Source organism: Herpailurus yagouaroundi, unplaced genomic scaffold, assembly GCF_014898765.1.
Source record: "Herpailurus yagouaroundi ecotype Mexico unplaced genomic scaffold, PumYag 162, whole genome shotgun sequence".
In the NCBI taxonomy this organism is placed as follows: domain Eukaryota; kingdom Metazoa; phylum Chordata; class Mammalia; order Carnivora; family Felidae; genus Herpailurus; species Herpailurus yagouaroundi.
In genome coordinates, this window is record NW_024412403.1 from 57,129,392 (window position 1) to 57,150,517 (window position 21,126).

The following is a 21,126-nucleotide window of genomic DNA, read 5'->3' on the forward strand; positions in this document are numbered from 1 at the left end:
AAAGCATGCTTTTTTTTGTGTTTTCTGTCGGTTTCTATTTTTATTCCACTGTTGTAAGTGAACACATCCTGAATGATTTTAATTCTTTAAAACTTGTTGAGATCTGTTTGTGACCCTACATATGGTTTATTTTTGTATATGTTCTGTAGTCAGTTGAAACAAATATGCATTCTGCTGTTTTGGGTGGACTGTTCTATTCATGTTGATGAGATCCTCTTTGTTGATGTTCTTCTATATCCTTTGCCAAGTTTCTGTCTAGTAATTCTATCATTTGCTGAGACGTGAGTGTTGACAATCCCCAAGTGTACGTGTCGATTTGTCTATTTCTCCTCTCATATCCATCAGTTTGTACTTTATGTATTTTGAGCTTTGTTGTCTGATGCATACACAATTAGAATTGAGTCTTCTTGATGGATTTTCTCTTTTATGATTATGTAATATTTTTCTCTATCCTTGGTAATTTTCTTTTTTCTGAAGTCCAGTTTATCTGATGTTTATATAGCCATTCCTGATTTCTTTTAATTCATCTTTGCGTGGCATATCTTTGTATTGTTTTAATTTACACCTACTTACATTGTTATGCTTGAAGTGTTTTTGTAGTCAGTGTATAGTTGGGTCTGCCAATCCCTATTTTTTGATTTGTGGATTTAGACCATTTATATAATGTAATTTTTTTTTTTTTTTTAAAGAGGACATTGTTTTTTTTTTTTTTTTTAATTTTTTTTTTTCAACGTTTGTTTATTTTTGGGACAGAGAGAGACAGAGCATGAACGGGGGAGGGGCAGAGAGAGAGGGAGACACAGAATCGGAAACAGGCTCCAGGCTCTGAGCCATCAGCCCAGAGCCTGACGCGGGGCTCGAACTCACGGACCGCGAGATCGTGACCTGGCTGAAGTCGGACGCCTAACCGACTGTGCCACCCAGGCGCCCCAATAATGTAATTATTTTTAAGTTAAGGCTTATGTCTGCCATCTTGTTTTTGTTTTATGTTTGTTCTCTGTTTCTCCTTTCTCCATTTTTCCCCTTTCCTTTAAATTACTTGGACATATTTTAAAAATCCACTTTGGTGTACCTATAGTATTTTTCACTAATGTAGCTTTTTGTACAGCTTTTTCAGTGGTTGCTCTAGATACTGCACTGTATATACATAACTTCCTATGATCTGCTGGTGTCTATTGGTGTTAAGTGAACTATATAGAAATCTTACCTCTCTTTTTGTCCCTTTACCCTCATCCTTGCATGGTATAATTGCCTTACATATTTCCTAAAACAATTAGGCAACTTTGTAATACATTAGACAGTGTCATAATTTTTCTTTCAACTTCAAACATAATTGAGAAAATTCAAGAGGAATGTAAAAGTCTGTCATATTTACCCAGAATCTTTCTTTTTTTACTGTTCATTTGTTTGTTCTTTCTGTTTTTCTTTCTAAATTTCCAGATTTCTTATTTATCGATTCCTTTCTGTTCAGAGAACTTTATTTAGCCAGTCTTTTAGGGTAGTTCTGCTTGTGGCAAATTCTCTCAGTTTTTCTTTATCTGAGAATGTTTTCCCTGTTCATTTCTGAAGGATATTGTTGCTGGATGAAGAACTCTGATTTGAAGTCCTTGAATTTCAGCACTTGATAAATGTTGTACCACTTTCTTCTGGCCTTCATAGCTTCTGATGAGATATCTGGTGTTATGTGAATTATTTTTCCCCTAGAGTTAAGGTGTCATTTCTTTTCCTTTGCTTCTAAGATTACTTCTTTGTCTTCAGTTTTCAGAGTTTGAGTATAATATGCTTAGGTATGGATATATTTGAGTTTAAGTTGAGTGCCTGCTCAACTTCTTGAATTTGTAATTTATTTTCTTGACAAATTTGAGAATTTTTCAGATGTTATATCTTTGAATATTTTTTTAGGCATACCATCTTTCTCCTTTCCTTTGAAGATTCCTATGACAAGAGTGTTAGATCTTCTGCTAAAATTCAAGTCCTTAATTTCTTCTGGTCTATTTTCTCTCTGTTGTTCAGATTGGTAATTTCTGCTATGCTGTCTTCTTTACTTTGTCCTCTCCATTTTGCTGTTAAGCCTTTTCATTGAGTTTTAGAATTTTATTTTGTTTTATTTTATTTTATTTTATTTTATTTTATTTTATTTATTTTATTTATTTCATTTCATTTCATTTCATTTCATTTCATTTCATTTCATTTCATTTCATTTTATATTTTATTTTATTTTATTTTATATATATAGAGAGTGTGTGTCCAAGCAGTAGAAGGAGAGAGAGAGTATCCCAAGCAGAATCCCAAGAGAGAATCTCATGCTTAGCCTGGAGCCCAGCGTGGGACTCAATCCCATGACTGTGAGGTCATAACGTGAGCTGAAATTAAGAGTTGGATGCTCAGCTGACTAAGCCACCCGGGTACCCCAAGGTTTAGAATTTTAATTATTTTTTAAAAATGCATTTGAACCTTCTTTATATCTCCTTTTCTTAACTGAGAATTTGTAGTTTTGTATTTGTTTCAAGCATGTTCATAATTGTCGAGGTATTTTTGTTATTGATCCTTAAAAATTCTTACCAGATAATTCTAACATCTATGTCTCATTGTCAGCCTTTGTGCATTGTTTTATCTCATTTTAGGTAAGAATTTCATAGCATTGTACAGTGAATGATTTTTTTATTGAATTCTGAACATTTTATTATGTCATCAGCCTCTGTTCGTATGTAAATTTGTGGCATAGCAGGCACACTCTGATACCATTCCAGTGGGGAAAGAGGGGTGTCATGTCTTTACTCATGGAAGTAAAAGTCCAGGTTACCTACTTGATGTCCATTGACAATGGAGGGAGGAAATGTGGTCTTTGTTACTGACAGGTGAGGATGGGAGAGCAGGCTCTTTTTTTTCTTTCTTTCTTCCTTTCTTCCTTTCTTTCTTTCTTTCTTTCTTTCTTTCTTTCTTTCTTTCTTTCTTTCTTTCTTTTTCTCTTTCTTTCATAGGTTCACACTCAGCATGGGGCCCAACATGGGGCTCGAACTCACTACCCTGAGATCAAGATCTGAGCTGAGATCAAGAGTGAGATCAAGATTTACTGAGTGAGCCACCAAGGTGCCTTGGGAGACCTGGTTCTTTAGTGTGTATCCACTAATACCACTCTGGTTGAAAGTGGGAGAGGTGCCTTATTATGACTCCCCATATACTGTCAGGGGATTGGTACCTTGTTACTACTAAGTGTTGGCAAAAGACTTGACTCTTCACTAGGCCTTATCTGATACAACTCAGCAGGAAAGGTTAGGGGCATCTCAGTACATTTGGGTCTCAGTAGAAGTCCAGGGTTCCCATGTGGTCTCCACCGATCCCACAGGAGGAAATCTTGTTATCATTCAGTAGGGATAAAAGTCTCATCTTCTTTCTTAGTCTTCACTGACCCCTCCCTGGCAAGGAAATTGGGGTGACTTATTACAGCAAGGTGAGAGTAAAATTCTAGTTTTCTCATTTTACTTTTGATGGCAGAGGTGTGGATGGGGTCACAGTTTTTCTGTAGTGTTTGGGTGGAGTAGAATTGTTACTGTCTGATTCAGAAAAAAGAATTTTTTAGTAGGTTGCTCCTTTTCTGCATCTTTGGCTGGATTGGGAAAGCTTTTCTTGGGAACATATTCGTCTGTGCCTTTTGGTGTTTCCGGGTTGCTGCTGCTTCAGCACTCAATTTAGAATATATCAGGCAAAAAAGAAAAACCAGAGAGGGGTGCCTGGGTGGCTCAGTCAGTTAAATGTCCAACTCTTGGTTTCGGTTTAGGTCATGATCTCATAGTTTGTGAGTTCGAGCCCCACATTGGGCTCTGTGCTGATAGCATGAAGCCTTCTTGGGATTCGCTCTCTCTCCTTCTCTCCCTGCCCTTCCCCACTCATGTTCTCCCTGTTTCTCTCTTTCTCAAAATAAATAAACCAATTAAAAAATGTATCTATATATAAAGAAAACCCAGGGAAATCATTGCTCAAAAGTACCCTGCTTTCCGTTGCTGAAATGTTTCTTTGGTTCTAATGTGCAGATTGGCTTGCTTTTGTGCTTTTCCTTCCCTAGGGGCTTAGGTTTTAGCATTCTCAGGTTTTCTAGGTCACTTGCCATTTTTCCATTTGCTTTTCAATTTTTTAGGATTTTCTGGTTACCATCTCTTCTCCTAATTCCTTCATTCTTATAGATTTATTTCTAGAAATTATTTTATTTTATCAGTTTTTTGAAGGATATGCATTTTAGTTTTAAGGATCTGTTTTAAAGTGTAATTCTTCAAAAGTATTTCCTTTGTTTGAGGTTTTTATTTAAAATATTTTAGATCCACTCTCTCTATGCCAGTGGCTCCATGACATTGTATCAGTCAAGGATCATTAGGAAGTTACTTTAATGGAGGGAATTCATTATAAAGAATTCTTGACTAGATGTTTAGAACTGCAAAAAAGGATATTTTCAGCATGGTATCATGGAAATAGCAATTGCAACTATATCATTTCTAGGTTTAGGAGAAGAAAGAAGATGGAATTAGAACTTAAATGAATTCAGAAAGAACTCTGTAAAGCTGAAATCCTGGCCTTAGAATTGGAGGTGCTTGTCAAATGGTACTGATGTCTCTAACCTCAGAGGAGAGGTCTGTGAGGTTGGTACTTAGCCCACTGAGGAGGGAAGTGATAGCTGGCTCTTCTTGGCATCTCTGAGGGCACATAATAAGGTACATTCTGCAAGTGTTGGAAACCCTGCAAAATGGATTCAGTTAAGGTTAGAAGAATAAACCACTATTGCTTGGCTGAATAAGCAAGGCTGGGGTGATGCCGACAGAAACAAGATGCACACAGGAAGCCAAAAATTAGTAAATGGGAAAGGGGAGGGCCCTTCTTTCACCATCATCATTGGGGTCCTCCTCTAACATCACTTACTTGTAGAACTCACTAGAAGTGTGATTTGCAAAGATCTGACCCCACATTAAGGAAGCAGATATAGAAGTTGGATTTGAACTCAAGAGACAATAACTTAAAAGTGATATAATTGTTTTTAGTTTGATCTTAAAATATTTGCATTCCTCGATTATTCAGATATTTACTTGTATTTTCAAGTTTGCTTTACCATATGATGCTATCTAATTTGCTTTTCACAATTCATTTATGATACAGAAGACGCAGTATTCTTCTTATTTTGCCAATGTGAAACTGGAGCCTATTGAAATTAAATGACTTATTCAATCCCACATAGCTGAGGCAAAAATCCTGTCGTCTGGATCCTATCCCAGTACATTCAGTATTTTTTTGGATGAATTTATCTAATCTTATGGCCTAAATAGTGGTGTTAGCAGGTTGGGTCTGAGGACCCAGAGGGGTCCCACAGGACCAGTCAAATAGGATGGAAATAAAACGTGACTAGAAGTAAGTAAGAGCAGAGTTATTTGAAGATACATGGAGAGTAGATATAGAATGGAGGTTTGGGAGATTCATAAAGGAAAGGAGAAAGTCTCATCTTTGTTCAGGGTCTGGGGTTTTTACTGAGGATTGTGGTCTGGTATATGTGTCCTCTCAGGAATCCAGGAACAAGTTAGAACAAAGACAAGGGCCCAGGTATTATTCCTTGGAGCCAGGGGGTCTTGGTGTCGAGATGTCTAGTGCTGGCCATCTGGAATATGCATATGATAGCTTCATCTGGTCATTCTCACCTGGTCCTTCCCTAGATGTTATCTATACTAGAGAAATCATTAACTCCTTGTCCCTTATAAGGAGGACATACACTATTTGTATTCTCAGTCATGTGTAAAGTGGGGGTGCAGCTCCTAGCAAGAGTAGAAGCAGGAAAAGGAGCAAAAGGCAGGTTTTTATGGACTCCTTCAGTTTTCTTAGTTCTTTCTTTCTTTTTTAAGATTTTATTATTAAATAGTCTCTATACCCGATGTGGGACCTGAGCCCACAACCTTGAGATCAAATAGTCATGTGCTCCACCAACTGAGCCAGTCCAGTGTCCTCAGTTTCCCTATTTCAATACTTTCATAAATCTTTCCCTAATTCCAGACCATTATACCTTTGTCTATGTCACATCTTCATTTAGATGCTAATAGGCATCTCATCTTAACATATCCAAAAAGAACTCAGAAGTTTCCCCCTTGAAACTCATTCTTCTTACAATCTTTCCCACTTTAGTTAATGGCAACCTTATTCTTATTCTAAGGCAAAGACCTTGGAGCAGTTCTTGACTCTTGTATTTCTCTCTCATCTTCAAGTTAATTAACAAATCTTGAAAAGTATAATTAGGTTCCAATGTCTTCTCACTACCTCTACTTCTATTTCTCTCATCTAGGTCATCACCTCTTCTTGGATGGATTATTTCAATTACTTATTATTAGGATCCCTAGTTTCCTCTCTAGTCCCTCTTCTGTCTGTTCCTAAGGAAATAAAACATTAGGCAGCCAGTATAATCCCACTGCATTTTAAGTCAGAAAATTTTACTGTACTGCTCAAAATATTCCAGTGTTTTTACATTTTACTCAGAGTAAAAGCGAAAGTCAGTAAGGAACCCCACCAAGCCCTATCTCATGAAGCCCATTTGGAGGTGTCCTGAACAACTCCAGAGGGTGTCACCCATATAGAATACGAGGTGTCACATCATAAGCTCACCACCTCCTACTTTTATCTCTTTGACTTTTTTTCCTACTATTTTTCTTTTCATTTATCCTATTCTAACTCCCTTGGCCTATTTGCTATTATTCAAACATGCCAAATATATCTCAGGGCCATTGTTCTCTGTGTTCCCCCCTCAGAGACAGGCTTCCCCCATGTATTCGACAGGTTTTTACTTAAAAGCATCACCTCAGTAATTCTTACTCTGGCCTATTTAAAAGTGCAGCTTATTCTTGTAGGCCCTATCTCTTTTACCTGCTTTATTTTTCTTATAGCACTTAACCCTATAGAATATACTATATATTAGATGTTACTTACTTTATTTATTCTCTGATCCCCTCACCAACTGTAATGTTTCAAAGTGTTTTTGATTAGTTTCTAATTGGTATGCTCCAGGACCTATGGCTGAGCATTACACATAGTAGATACTTGATACATATTTGAATATTTGACATATGATATAGTAATCTCATATGACCACCATAATCTGTGAAGATTTGACCTCCTTCATATCAATGAAAAAGAATTTATCACTTTAAATTTTGAAAAAAGAATGAGAATCTGTACTAAGTTGATTCAATGTGGTGGGGCACAGAATTTACAAGATGGGGGTTAAATTGAATTGAATATGATATATGTGTGTGATAGTAAATCTGTATCATAATGCCAAATTTGAATAATATTTGAAACTCTTATGGAAGATTGCTCTATCTACTATCCATCACAACTTAGAGCTATCATGGTTATTTAGTCAGTGTGAATCTATTAAAACTATTTCAGTAAGGAAGCTAAAGCACATTGAACTATTGGAACCTCATCAAAATAAAAGGCTTCTGCACAGTGAAGGAAACAATCAGCAAAACTAAAAGGCATCCGACACAATGGGAGAAGATATTTGCAAATGACATATCAGATAAAGGTTTAGTATCCAAAATCTATAAAGAACTTATCAAACTCAACACCCAAAAAACAAATAATCCACTGAAGAAATGGTCAAAAGACATGAATGGACACTTTTCCAAAGAACACATCCAAATGGCTAACAGACACATGAAAAAATGCTCAACATCACTCATCATCAGGGAAATACAAATGAAAACCACAATGAGATACCACCTCACACCTGTCAGAATGCCTAACATTGACAACTCAGGCAAAAAACAGATGTTGGTGAGACTGAGGAGAAAGAGGATCTCTTTTGCAATGCTGGTGGGAATGCAAACTGGGGGTGCAGCCACTCTGGAAAACAGCATGGAGGTTCCTCAAAAAATTAAAAATGGAACTACCCTATAACCCAGCAATTGCACTACTACCTAGGTATCTATGCAAGGGTACAGTTGTGCTGTTTCAAAGGGGCACATTCAAATGCACCTCATTGTTTGTAGCAGCACTATTGACAATAGCCAAAATATGGAAAGAGTCCAAATGTCCATCGATGGATGAATGGATAAAGACGATATAGTATGTGTGTGTGTGTTTAATTTAATTTAACACACACACTGGAGTATTACTCAGCAACCAAAAAGAATGAAGTCTTGCCTTTACAGGTACATGTATGGAACTAGAGAGTATTATGCTAAGTGAAATTAGAGAAAGACAAATACCATAGGACTTCACTCATATGAGGAATTTAAGATATAAAATAGATGGACATAAGGAAAGGGAAACAAAAATAATATAAAAACAAGGAGGGGGACAACTGTAAGAGACTCTTAAATACAGAGAACAAACAGAGGGTTACTGGAGGGGTTGTGGGTGGGGAGATGAGCTAAATGGGTAATGGGCATTAAGGAAGACACATGTGGAGATGAGCACTGGATGTTATACATAGAGGATGAATACTGAAATCTACTCTTGCAATCATTATTGCACTATATGCCACTAACTTGGATATAAATTAAAAAAAATAAAAAAAATAAAAATAAAGAATGCTAAAGTATTGCCCTATTGAAATGCTTTCTACGAGACTAGTTTTTGTATCTTAAAAAAAGTGTACCTACACGCAACTTTGTAATGCATTAGTAAAGAAAAGAAATTAAGAAAGAAAAATATTTGGGGCCAAAAATATATATACTGCTAGGAAATTGAACATATTGACAAAGCTGTGGTTTGGCATTGACTTTAATTTTTGGTCTTTAAGGATTACTAACAGAATGAAGTAAAAAGTTTCATTGCTCTTCTTTTACAAAGACACATTTAAATAGAATGACAAAATGCAATGCAAACTTCAAGGTGAACTTTAGAATTACAGGATGTTACCATGAATTGATGTACCAAGCTTGTTAGCATTCCCGCCCCGTCTCTACATAAACAATATTACTTCTTGTCTTGTGATTCTGGAATTATTTAATTGAAAATGTGTGGGCCCTCTGTCTTGAATGGGTTACAAAAAATAAAGGAAACAATGAGCTATAGAATGCATTATCATTTTCCTGTTGATAGAATCAAGCATATAAAACAGCCCCAAGTAGAAAATATATAAAAACCCATATTTTGGGTTCAGAAATAGGGAAAATAGATAGAATAAGCTGGACAAATGTGTTCAGGATATCACAAATAAGACATCATGAAGCATCCAGCATGCTTAGGTGTGGCACTATTACAGGACTTAACGCTAGCAATTCGTATCAAGCAAAAAGTTAACACTGGAAAATAAATTCCTCTGACACTATCTTTGTAACTACACTCATGGTGTAACTTGTATTTCTTAAACTGTTACTCGTTTGATAAGGCTAATTTAATAAGAGAGAAATCCACCAGAGAGAAATGCATAGTAACTGAAAAATGAGATTATTCATGTTTGGGGGAAGGTAGGAAATGAGTAAAATTACTGCTGAGAGGGTTCACCGGCCTCAGGGAATGTTCTTTTTTACAGTGTTGTTGGCAGATGTGCGTTGTAATGAGTGTGCTAACCATGTCAGTTTTCACTGACCTGGCTTAAATATCATAATGTGAGAGCTTTACCTCGCTAAGAGAGAGATGCTGCAGCGCCTAGGAAAAGCAGGGGTTTTATCTGCTAGTAGAAAAGGCACAGTCTTGCTTGTCTTTCTCATGTTTGTAAGAGGCTTTAGAAAAGGGTTTGGCAGGGCCAAATGAGAGGGAAAAAAATCCTTTGACTGCAGACACCTTTCCTTTGTTCAGTTTGTGATGAAAGGTACACCTGTTACACATGGTTGCTTCTCAGAAACGTGTTAGCATTAGGTGCTGATAATCAGTAGAAGTTCTGTATCCTAGCATCTTTTAAAACTTCATATTCGATTTAATAGCAGATACAGTTGGTCTATCCTTTTCTTCAAATTTTTAGTTCAGCTTAATTTAATTTTTCTAAGTAGTAGTAGCGTAAGTCCCACAATATAAAACAAAAGTGAGAGTCTCTATTTTTCTAATTGATTTTTATATTTTACTTTCTGCATATGGCAATACAAAGGGTTCTTCCTCTCTAGGTCACAGTCCTGCTTATAACTATTCATGAGGAACTAGAAACAGGAGTAGATGAAGATTACAACTGGACAGAGAAACCAGCTGGGAGATGGTGTTGGAGGTTAAGGGTGGGGGGGTGTAGTTAATTACCCAGGTAAGGTGGGGAGGGGCAGAGAGAATCTGAAAAGGGATAAACCCATGATTCAGGCTATCATGGAAATAGGGGTGAATCCAGAATAGGAGTCAAGAAATCAAAGTATCAAATCCAGGGGCCCATCCAGAGCCACCACATAGCAAGGATATGTACAGGAGATTGAGGAGTGATGTGTACTATAAATGTACTTGGTAGTTCTTAGCTTCTCCATGGATAGATCTGGAGATCCTTAAAGATATCCCATATCTTCTTGACATCAGCTAGCTAAGTAACTGGGACTCTAGCCCCACCCTGCAAGTCCTCCATCCACTCTGTTCCTTGTTGGGGGGGTGGGGGGGGGGTGGTCAGGTACCTTTTGTGTTTTTCTACATCGCAGATGTGATCCGAATGGCCACTTGGTGGTTTCTTTTAGCAAAAGCTGCTTTGTATTCATTCTCTCAATACCTGCTGCTTCTGTGCAGTTCCCTTAACTACAGTCTGCAGCTACTGAGCTCGTCTCTGTCCTTGCTGTGGTTGAGGAGACATATACCTTGATCTGTGAAGATGACTAATTAGTAGGTTTTTCAAGGATTGTTTGGCTCTTACATTTCAGAACCTTTTAACTACTCTTAGACCTACCTTCTAAAGTTCACATGTAAGTATCAGTTTGGGGTGCCTGGGTGGCTTAGTTGGTTGAGTGTCCAACTCGTGTTCTCGTTCAGGTCATGATCCCAGGGTGGTGGAATCAAGCCCTGTGTCAGATCCATGCTGAGCATGGAGATTCTTTTTCCCCCTCTGTCCCTTTCCCACTCATGCTCTCCCTCTCTTTCTAAAATAAAATTTTAAAAAAGAATCAGTTTGATAAATGACTTAAAAATCTTATGTAGTTTCTGTAGAAATTGCTTGGCTAAAACTAGGAGGAGTCAAATGATGAAAATGAAACATTTATCTCAAGAGCAAAGTATAAGGGGGTGTCCCCCCAAACTCAGTAATCAAGATGAATAATATTTCAGAAATAAAAAGTTAATACAGAAAGTACCTGAATAACAAAATATCAACATTTTTAATGAACATCAGATCAGTAATAGTGCCCATGTCAAGTCATATTGGAAGTGGAGGTGAAATGGAAAATCAGGACTGATCTTATCTTTTATTCTTTATTGAAAATTTGTATACTTTGTTATAATGATCATTGACTTTTTTGCATTAATTTGCAAAAATATTGCATTAAGATATTATTTATCTTGATTACTGAAGTTTTTTTTTTTTTAACCCTTTTAAAGTTTGTACCCTCATCAGGGTTCTCTCTAGTCCCACTGCCCTCACTGTGGTTCTGTCCCTGGGAGGTACAATACATTTATATATTTTTTTAAGGAAAATTAATAACTTCTGTGGTTTTGAGTTTCTTAGTCATGAATATGGTGTTTATTCAGGGCTTCTTGTATGTCCCACAAGAAGTATTTTGTAGTTCTTCCATGAAGGTCTTGCATAATTTAAAAAATTATTCCTAGTACTTTATGATATTACTTACTCTTTCAAGTGGTTTTACTTTTTTGTTATATTTATTTTATTATTCTTATTTGAATATTTATTTTGAGAGAAAGAGAGATAGCAAGTGGAGGAGGAGCAAATAGAGAGGGAGAGAGAGAATATCAAGCAGGCTCTGTGCTGTCAGTATAGAGCCCTACCTGGAGCTTGATCTCATGAACCATGAGATCATGACCTAAGCCAAAATCTAGAGATGAACACTTAACCAACTGAGCCACCCAGGCGCCCCTATTTTTTATTTAAAAATGGTTATTTTTACAGCTCATTCCTGTATCTACACATTTTTTCCGTCTTTTTTCCAATAAATGCATACTGATGACTTCTGTGTGTCATACTTTGTTCGAAGTTCTTTATATAGCAGTAAATAAAACTAGTGAGGGAAGACCAAAAATAATCAAATAAGTGAATAAAAAGGAAAGGTCAAGCAGTATAGAAGGTTATGAAAAAATTATAGTAGGGTGGATAGAAAGTCATTGATATAAAATGACTCTGGGTGGGGCTAAGAATGGGCTGTTGCAGTAAGTTATGTATACTTTGAGACTGAATGTCAAGGAGACACATACCTGAATATCTAAGAAACAGGAGTTAAACCCCAAAGGACAACTGAGTAACATCAGGATGGAAATTAGACATCCTGGCCCTCAACAGCCTTAGGTTTATCACCTTCTGTGTAAGTTGAAGCTGCTTTTGTATTCTGTATTTTCCTCATTTTACTTATTCATTAATTTATTCACTAAACCAAAAATATTTATTGAAATTTCACTGTGCACCCTTCTCATTTTTAGCAGTAAAGCATCTTTGAAAACTAAAGTGATATATTAGTAATAAAGACTTGAACATTAAAATTTAAAAAGTATCCTTATTATAGCACCTTGAAATGAGATATTTAGGTATAAGTCTTACAACATATGTTTAAGATCTGCATTTTGAGAACAAGAAAATACTGATGTAAGAAATCAAAGAGACATATGCCATATTCGTGAACTGGAAGACCCAATTTGGTTCAGATCTTAATTCTTCCTAATTTGATGTACAGAGTCAATACAATGATATTCAAAATCTCTGCAGTACGTTTTATATAAAATTAACAAGCTGATTCTAGAATTTATATGGAAAGACAGAGCCACTAGCATAGACAAAAATTTTGAGAAAGAAGAGCAAAGTTTGAAGACACAAAATTCTCAGCATCGTTATTAATTAGGGAAATACAAATTATAGCTACAACGAGATCTCACTATACATTTGTTAGAATAGCGAAGATTAAAAACAAAACAACTGACAATAGTGAGTCTTGGTGAAGATGTGAAACAACTCTCAAACATTGCTGGTAAGAATATAAAATGATACAGCTAAATTTGAAAAACCAGTTGGGGAGTATCTTATATAGTTTAAGCTACTCTGACTATATGATTCAGTAATCCCATTCCTGAGCACAGATACAAATCATATTTGTGAATGTTTATAACTGTTATTTTCATAATTGCTCTAAACTGGAAACAATCCAAATGCTCTTTAACAGTATATGTCTGTCAAACTTGCAGGATCGATTTTCCCATATGTAAATCATGCCTTAATTTAAAAAAAAGAAAGAAAACAAAAATTATAGAAATACTAACACAGGTTTTGTGTGTGTGTGTGTGTGTGTGTGTGTGTGTGTGTGTGTGTGTGTAATTTTTGTACCAACTTAGCATAGTAAGATTTGATGATCTGTCAAACTTCATTAAAGTTTTAATTGTTATTTATTTATTTATTTATTTATTTATTTATTTATTTATTTATTTATTTCTGAAACCTAAGTCTGGAAGCCAGTGGTTTAGCACGGTGCATCTGAAAATGTAGTTTCTTTCTTTTTTTGGTGTTTATTTATTTTGAGAGAGAACATGAGCATGAGTGTGCCCATGAGCAGGGGAGAAGCAGAGAAAGAGAGGGAGGGAGGGAGGGAGGGAGGGAGGGAGAGAGAGAGAGAGAGAGAGAGAGAGAGAGAGAGAGAGAGAGAGAATATCCCAAGCAGCATGCTCAGCACAGAGCCCAGCGGGGCTCAGTTTCACGACTGTGAGATCATGACCTGAGCAAGAATGGAGAGTTGGATGCTTAACCGACTGAGCCACCCAGGTGCCCCTCAAAATGTAGTTTCTAGACTAGCATCAGCATCCCCTGGGAATTGGATAGAAATGCAAATTCTCCAGCTGCACCTGTGAATCACAAACTTTGGGGGTGGTGGTTAGCAATCTGAGCAAGTCTGCCAGGTGATTCTGACACACTAATGTTTGAGAACCAGTATCACTAGGTCTTTGCTTTATTTGGAATTGCTCTAGTGTGGCTCTAGTAAAACAAAGGTATTTTTGAACTCTAGATCTTTCAATGTGTGAGGCATTTAATCTTTTAAATTCTGATTTTTCTCACCTCTAAAATGGGGATTTTAATATCTACTTCCTAACACTCTTGTAACGTTTAAATAGAAAATGTCAGTAAAGTGGTTAGCATAGAGTCTGATACATGGCAAAAGCTCGATGATGGTTAATTAGATTTAATTATTACCTGATTCATATTCTTGAATTTTTCCTTTGTTTTTTGATGTATGCACAATAAAATTCATCTTAAGCTTTTCAAACTGCTGTGTAGCTACTGCCATTGCATTTATTTAGGCAAGGGACTCCAAATTCCTATTTGGGCATTTTCATTTTCCTTGGTGTTTTTCCATGTACTTTATACTTTTTTTTCTTGCCGTTTCTTAAACAAAACATTACTTGAAGAGAGAGACTGTATCTGGTACTTTGGAGGCAGAATATGTTTCCATTTTGCAGAAAGAGTGTCTTTGTATATTCATATTTTAACAGTCATTTCTTGGACATGTGCAAAAATAGAATTAAAAATTAATTTAAATGAAAAATTAACATTAACCTAAGGCAGAATATCCAGTAGCAGGTATGAATATCAAGCCTTGGTCTCCTAATTCACAATCTATTTCCATATTCATGTTATAAGCTTAACATGTAGTGTGTATATGTGAACATGTGTAACGTGTGTGTGTGCGCGCGCGCATGCACGTTGATTGAAAAAGAAAAATGAGAACACAGGGAAGAATGTATAACCATCAAAGATGAACAGGTAATCTTTTAAAAAGTGCTATGTCTCAATTTGTAAACTATAGGAAATTAATAATTTTGTGCCAGTTTATCAAGTTGGAACCACTGATTCCCAGGAAAAATCATTTTCTTTTTTCAGAGTTAGAGCTGAGAGGTACTTGATGTTATCCTTCATTTTCTGTTTCCTGCAGGTGGCAAGTGCTTGCTTAATTATTCAGGTGGTTCAGTAATGCAACCACTGTTTCAAATAGGAGGGATATTTCACCATGTCCCTTTCACTCCGTATTCTGGAAATGTAATCTCTTTCCCTTCATTGGGAAAGTATTGAGAATAGCAAATTTATTTCCTTTTTGAGCATGTTTACTTATGCATCTGATTCACTTGAATTTGAAAATTAAAGTGGAATCTTTTGCATTGACGACTTTTGATTCCATTTGGGCTTGTTCCACTTTGCATGGGAACTGCTATTATTCTGTAGTAGTAGTAGTAATATTGGGGTCTTATCTGACATAGTATTATCAAACAGAGTGTAAGGTCTTCTTGAGAAGAGAATTTATTTAGGGAGTGGTTGGATTTTCCTCCACACTGGACAGATATAAAGAAGCAATTTCTTTTGCAGAAGGCTTAATACCACTTGGGCATTTGCTTTTGTTTTTTCTTCTCCACTGTGGAGAAGGAACATACTAAAAAAGGATGTTTCTCCGAACCTCCTGATCAATAATAGTTAGGCTAATTTGTCTGACAGATAAGTTTCTCGTTTCTAACTCACTAAGATTTGCAATGCTTTACCATCATTGAGGATCTTCCAGCTGTCTCAGGACCAGTTTTGGAAAACTTACTGTACACTCTAGAGTTTTTAAGAAAATGTATTTTTTCCTTTGGTGGTGTGGCAGCCAAGGAGGAGAGCTGGTCAGGTTGCTTAGGGGGAAGTTGTTTGGTACAGAGTGCTGGGAATTGACGGCTTTCCTCTTCAGTGCCTTTGGGATCGTCGTGGGCTTCTGTTCTCGGGGAGGGCATCCCCTTTCCAAGAGGTCCAAGCCACTGACTGAGCATGGCAGGACTACCACAGTCTGGCCATTTCTACACAGTAGGAGATGAGACTCTTCTAACGAACAGGTTTTGCTCAGAGCTCTCCACTGGGTTGGCTAAGTCAGAGGCCCATCTGTTAGCTAGTCTGAGGCTCTCCATGCCCAGCCTTGCTTTGTTTAATCTTTCCAAGGTTTCCTCATGCCCCTTGGTAATCCTTTGCTCCCACTCTTCCCCATCCCCCCCTTCCAGGCAATGACTAATCTGCTTTCAGTCATTATAGTTTATTTGCATTTCCTAGATTTTATACAAATTGAATCATAAAGTATGTACTCTATTTTGCCTATGTATGATACAGTGTATGGACCAAAGTTCTTATTTTTGCCTATGGATATCTATTAGTCCACCACTACTTGTTGAATAGATACTTTTTCTCTACTAAGTTACCTTTGTCCTTGTGTTTATCTTTACGCCAGTATTACCTCTTGATTACTGTTGCTTGTACTCAGTCTTGAAATCAGAATGTGTTCACTTTCTAATTTTGTTTTTTCCTTTACAAAGTTGTCTTGCCTGAGATGACTTTTTTTTATTTTTAATTTTTATGTTTGTTTATTTTTGAGAGAGAGAGAGAGAGAGAGAGAGAGAGAGAGAGAGAGAGAGAGAGAATGAGCAGGGGAGGGACAGAGAGAGAGGGAGATACAGAATCAGAAGCAGACTCCAGGCTCTGAGCTGTGGGCATAGAGTGTGATGTGGCGCTTGAACACACAAGCTGTGAGATCATGACCTGAGCTGAAGTTGAAAGCTTAACTGAGCCACCCATTGCCTGAGGTGACTGTAAGGATAGGTGCAAGGGAAGAATTTTTCTTCTTCATTGTTTCTTGAAGAGAATTATTTTAATTAAAATGTCACTTTTATAACAGACACCTAACCAGAAAATGTATATGGATGGCAGATAAGCATACTAAAAGATGCTCTATATCAAATGTCATCAGGGAAATGCAAATGAAAATGAGATACTACTACATAGCAGTTAGAATGGCCCAAAGCCAGAACACTGCGATGTGGAGCAACAGAGGTGCATATTTGTTGCTGTCAGGAGTGAACAATAGTACAGCCACTTTGGAAGGCAGTTTGGTGGTTTTTGTTTTTATAAAACTAAACATTCTTTTTTTACATTTATAAATATATATGCTTAGCGACTGAGCCACCCAGGCGCCCCTATAAATATATATGATAAATATATCTATATTTATGATTAACTTGGTATGGCTTAGCATATATAACATCAGCTCTAATAAAACATTATGCAACCTAAATATAATCTTGTCACAAGATGCAGCAATTGTGTTCCTTGGTTATTTATACAAAGAAGTTATAAACTTACGTTCACACAAAAACTTGCACATGGATGTTAATAGTGGCTTTATTCATGATTGTCCAAACTTGCAATCAACCAGGTTGTCTTTTAGTAGGTGAATGGATAAATAAACTGTGGTACATCCAAACAGTGGAATATTATTCAGTGCTAAAAGAAAAACAGCTATCAAGCCATGGAAAGATATGAAAGCACCTTAAGTGTATATTACTAAATGAAAGAAGCCAATCTGAAAAGGCTACATACTGTATGACTCCCAACTATATAACATTCTGGAAAAGGCAAAAAGTATGGAGACAGTAAAAACACTAGTGGTTGGCAGAGGTTAGGGAATGGGGAAGAAGGGTGAATAGGCAGAGCACAGAGGGTTTTTTTTAGGGTAGTAAAAATACTCCGTATGATACTATAATAATAGATATATGCCATTATACATTTGTCCAAAACCATAGAATGTGCAACACATGGAGTGAATTGTGAGGTCAACTATTGACTTTGGGTAATTGTGATATGTCAATGTAGATTTGTCATTTAAAACAAATGTTACATTCTGGTGGGGTATGTTGTTAATGGGAGAGGCTATGCATGTGTGGGAACACAGGGTATATGGGAAATCTCTGTACCTTCCCCTCACTTCCGCTGTGAACCTAAAACTTCCCCCAAAAATAAAGTAAAAAAAAAATCACTTTTGCAGGGGAGCTTTATTTGAATCTTGGCCATGGCATCCTTGAGTAGAATTGCTTCATTACAGTGGCATTTGCAATGGTAGCAGGTGCCTCTCTGGCCACCAGCCTACAGAAGGCTTGTTGAGAGAATTTGTTGCCACATACAGTGTATTCGGTAGTCATTGACTCAGATCCTCCTCGCATAATGTCTGAAACCTCAGGCTTCTGAAACACGTCCTGTCTCGTGGAAGAGTAGTGGGGGGTTCCCAGGCGCTGATTGCTGCCATCTTCAGCACTTATAACAAAGAATATTCCACCAGTCTTCAACAGCTGGACTTGCAGTGCTGCTGCTCAGACCGTCCCCTGTTGGGACCGTTTTCCCTTAATTACCACTGCCACTGTCCCAAAGCCAACTGCTTCAAATACAGAAACTAAACCCCAAGTGGATTCCCAGGCAGAGTGTGGAGGACACAAAGTTTTTCCAGAGCTTTGGTAACGGATGTGTGGAAGTCCAGCAGGTAAGTCTGAAAGAAGGCTGCTGGCAAGAATGTTAGAGTTCCTACCGGTGGCTCAGTCCTTTAAAAAGCCAGCTGGAGGTGGCAGGGGCTAGCAAGAGGGAGCAGACTCAGCCTTCAACTGGCAGAATATTCTTAGAGTCATTTTCCCATACCATTTAGGAAGAGGAGATCAAGGATATTCTTAAAACTGGCTGCTGGAATGTTTTATTTTTTAAAGTTTGTTTATTTTGAGAGAGAGAGAGAGAGAGGGAGGGAGGGAGAGAGAGAGAGAGCGAGCGCACCAGCAGGGGAGGGGCAGAGAGAGAGGGAGACAGAATACCAAGCAAGCTCTGCACTGTCAGTGTGGGCCTCGAACTCATGAAACCGTGAGACCGTGACCTGAGCTGAAACCAAGAGTTGAGCACTGAACCACCTGAGCCACGAAGGCATCCCTGGAATGTTTTAGAATAAAGTTAGAAAGTAGTCAGAGCATCTGAATCAGCAAGGAAATCTGAGAGTGGATGATCAGTTACTTACATATGGGGATAAGGAGGTGAGAAACAAGAATAGATTACAGCAAATGCATATGTATCTGGTGAAGGAGATACATGGATCAGCATGGATTAACACAGTCACTGGAACTGATATAGTTTGGTCAGGGAAAAATACGTTTTCTGAATAAGGCATTTAAAGGATCTTTTTATTTAACACCCTCAGAAACACATAATCATATTCAAATTGATTCTGCAAACACCTAATCCCAGCTGGGCGCTGGGGATACAGCGATGAATAATATGTCTTGGACCTTGCCTTTAAGGAGCCGTGTAAAAGCTGGGGTGCCTCCTCGTCTCTCTCTACCTTATGCAGCTGTGTGGATCAACACATGTGGGTTAGGAATGTTGAGTTCACCGGGGGCCCATTACTGGAGCTGGCCTTTATTGGAGACTTAGACAGGAAGCTCATTATGGAAAACCGCCAAGTGCTTTGAGGCCTCTTTTGCCTTCTTTCTCCTCCTTCTTCCTTTAATGACTTGCCTGGAAGTTGACAGAGCATAAAAGCTATCAAAAATATGCTGCTTCATGTAGCTCTCAGAGAAAACTCTTTTTTGTTTACTGTGGGTAATTGTTCCTTTTTTGTTTTTATATCATTTAGTGCCTCTGATTTCCCAGCTTCTAGGAGCTGCCAGTTTTCACTCTTAGGGAAGAAGAAAAGAATGCCATAAATATGTAAACGAAGAGATAAATAGTAAACAGAAGTAAAACAGTAAAATGCTGCACACTTCAATTAGAGATGCTAGTTGATCGATGTGTTTGTGGATCAGAATTAGACATGCTTATGCTTCTCAAATTTTGGAATAAAATTTGTTTTATTTACCACAGGGAATTAAACCTTTCAAGGGACTGTTTTATAAGTGTTGGGTAACATTGGCAGATGGCTGCCACATCCTACTGGCAGTCGGGGCTTATATAGCTGTGGGTATGTGCTGAAAGTGACTTCACAGGGACAGTTCCTCCTTCCTGTCCCCCAGTTTCACTTCAAAACTGCAAATCCCGTGGAACTCTAACCAGACTCCTCAGGAACAAACTGTAATTCTCTTTGAAAAGTATAAATAATAATAAAGGTAAATATCATGCTGTGCAGTAGAAATCTCCTCCTATCAATCAATTATCTCAAAAAGGTTCTCCCCTCAGATTTACAGAGGTGACGTGTCAGATGGAGAAACCGAGCAATGACTTGACAAAGGACCTACATTAAGCCTGTGTCATGTGAAGAATTGAGCCGCACTGTACAGATTCCCATCCCGAAGGCTTACCTGTGCAGTGAATGTGATCAGCCGGTGTGTTAAGGTGACTTTTTCCCACCATAATTCTTCAAGTTTGGTGGTGTTAGTCTCATTTTTCCAATAAGGAAATCAAGGTGTAGGTCAGTGAAATAGCCTGCCTGTTCACTAAGGTGTGGAGAGAACTTCAGACCCCTGATTGACATCCCTGAACACCCTGTCTTGCTCCCTTTATACCTGGCTGTCTGCTAAATTTCAGAAACTCTGCACAGGGCAGATGCTATGTAAAGCCATTGTTGCTTTCCATGAAGAACTCAGCTGTGTGTTCCCTGGAACGTTTTAAAATATCCATCATTCAGATAAACGTGGCCATGACAGTTACTGAATCTTGCAAGCAAGTAAGGTCATAGATTTCTAAGAGAATGTCTATATCTTCTTCATTCTCATTTCTGAGGGCTAATGTATTCATAATATTTAATTTATTAAGGTCAATCCAAACTCCACAAATAATGTAGAGATAATATAAATAGATTCCATTGACACGTATTCTTTCTACCTCAATTATTAGTAAATAAAATTCAAATACAGATATTCTAATGTGATATTATGATTTGTGATTTGATTTGTTTCTGTTTAGATTTAATATGGATATTGAAAAATAAAACTCCTATAGAAATAAAATGTACATGATTTGCTTTATATTTGAACTATCTATTCTTACGTATCATTATATGTAATTGTTCACAGTTATGATAGTGCATTAAAAATAAAAAAAAAATTAGTAACATTTCTTTTTTTCGTTTTTAGAATTACACCCTGGGTATTAAAGCAAGTTTTTTTTTTTTTATTTAATGTTTATTTATTTGTTTTGAGAGAGAGAGAGTGCACGCACGCATCTGCGAGCAGGGGGGTGGGGCAGAGAGAGAGAGAGAGAGAGAGAGGGAGAGAATCCAAAGCAGGCTCCACAAT

At 37.3% G+C, this 21,126-nt stretch overlaps 1 long non-coding RNA gene across 1 annotated transcript in view; it reads left to right on the forward strand.

The window, feature by feature from the left end:
* The window catches only part of LOC121036206 (uncharacterized), a 149,568-nt gene extending 128,918 nt beyond the window's left edge, over positions 1 to 20,650 (forward strand). Inside the window, exon 3 of the long non-coding RNA XR_005793279.1 lies at positions 20,069 to 20,650. This is a non-coding gene — a long non-coding RNA (uncharacterized LOC121036206). The remainder of the gene's footprint in view (positions 1 to 20,068) is intronic.
* The last annotated feature ends 476 nt before the right edge of the window (positions 20,651 to 21,126 follow it).